Source organism: Tupaia chinensis, unplaced genomic scaffold (assembly GCF_000334495.1).
Source record: "Tupaia chinensis unplaced genomic scaffold, TupChi_1.0 Scaffold000140_1, whole genome shotgun sequence".
Taxonomy (NCBI): Eukaryota; Metazoa; Chordata; class Mammalia; order Scandentia; family Tupaiidae; genus Tupaia; species Tupaia belangeri.
In genome coordinates, this window is record NW_006159610.1 from 9,304,239 (window position 1) to 9,305,735 (window position 1,497).

At 42.8% G+C, this 1,497-nt stretch overlaps 1 pseudogene; it reads right to left on the reverse strand.

Annotated features, from left to right (window-relative positions):
- Positions 1–874: 874 nt before the first annotated feature.
- On the reverse strand, positions 875–1,091 carry LOC102492237 (40S ribosomal protein S28 pseudogene; annotated as a pseudogene).
- Between the last annotated feature and the right edge of the window lie 406 nt (positions 1,092–1,497).

The window sequence follows — 1,497 nt, forward strand, 5'->3', positions numbered from 1 at the left end:
ATTGTGCAGAACTCATCAACTCTCCCTAGAAGCAGCACTCTGCTCATCCTGGATTTGCATAATGTAACAGACTGCAAGTGTTCTCTGACTTTATTGAAAGGTGTGGTTATGAAGAGAAATCACCAAGGAAGGAAAGAAAAATAACCTTAAAGGGAAACTGAGACTTGGAGGAGTTAATTGGCTTGTGTGAGGACAGAAATACTAACTGATTGAGTTGGGAGGCAAATTCACATCTGTGTGACTTCAAAACATGTTGTTTATGCAAGGCCCCAAGCGCCCCATTTGTATATCCCTCTGACGGAGAGCTGGTCATGAGGATTGGGTTCCTATAGTGACTGGCCTAGCATGAGCCTGTGAACACTATCTTAGATGGTCAGTGGGCAGAAAGCCGTGTTGTTCATGTTGCTGGACTTTCCTTATCATGATCTTGTTATGGGAAAGCCCCAGTTCCTTAAATCTCTTCTGGAAAAGCATAATTTTCAAACTTTTTAAGATTTTTTTTTTTTAATTTGCCAAAGGGCATGTGCACTCACTGGAGAGAGAGACAGAGACAGAGAGATAGAGAGAGAGAGACAGAGAGAAAGTGAGGAAGCACCCCTCCTGGGGAATGGTTATACTGCAGTCCCTTTTACATCTTTCCCTCCTTTCAGGATTTTGGGGATGCACAGTCAAATACCCCATGTATTTCTCAAATTGTGGGCTTGGACTCCAACCACCCTGTAGGCCATGCGAATTCCAGCTGCTTTAGCCACCACTTCACAGGCTGGCCAAAGAATATAATTATTATTTTTTTTCCCAATTTACATACAATACAAACACTTTGCAGATCATCCCCTTGGGCCAAGCTGTTATCCCAGACATCCAGGACCCCCGCACAAAATTCAGCGCAGCCTCCGAGCTTCTCTTTCGGACTCTAAGAGAGTGAGCACATCGCCCTTGCGCACGGGGCCTTTCACATTACGGATAATGGAGCGGTGGGTGTCATCCATAAATTCCACGCGCACCTGCATACGCTGTCCCTGAGAGCCAGTCCTGCCCAGCACTTTGGTGACCCTGGCCAACTTGATTGGCTGCACACGACTTGTGTCCATGATGGCGGCATGGCAGTGGCTGTCGGGCGGAGAGAACATAATTCTTATACAAATGCAGAATACACATCTAAGTCTTACTTACTTTTTAAAATGTTTTTAGTTTAGAAATATTTTTTAGAAAAGTTGCAACGTGTGCACTGTATAGAGTTTCCATTAGTGTCAATATTTTACATAGCCATCATGTAGTTGTCAAAACTAAGAAATTGACATTGTTACGTTATCATTAACAATGCTGTAGGCTTCACCAAATTTCTTCATTCTTTTGATGAATATCTTTTTTTTTTTGTGGTCTAGGATATCACTATTACATTAAGCTGTTGGATCTCCTCAGTCTCCTCTAATCGGTGACAGTTTCTCAACCTGTTTTGTTTTTCGTGACCTTGACAGTTCTGAAAGTTACTGTTCA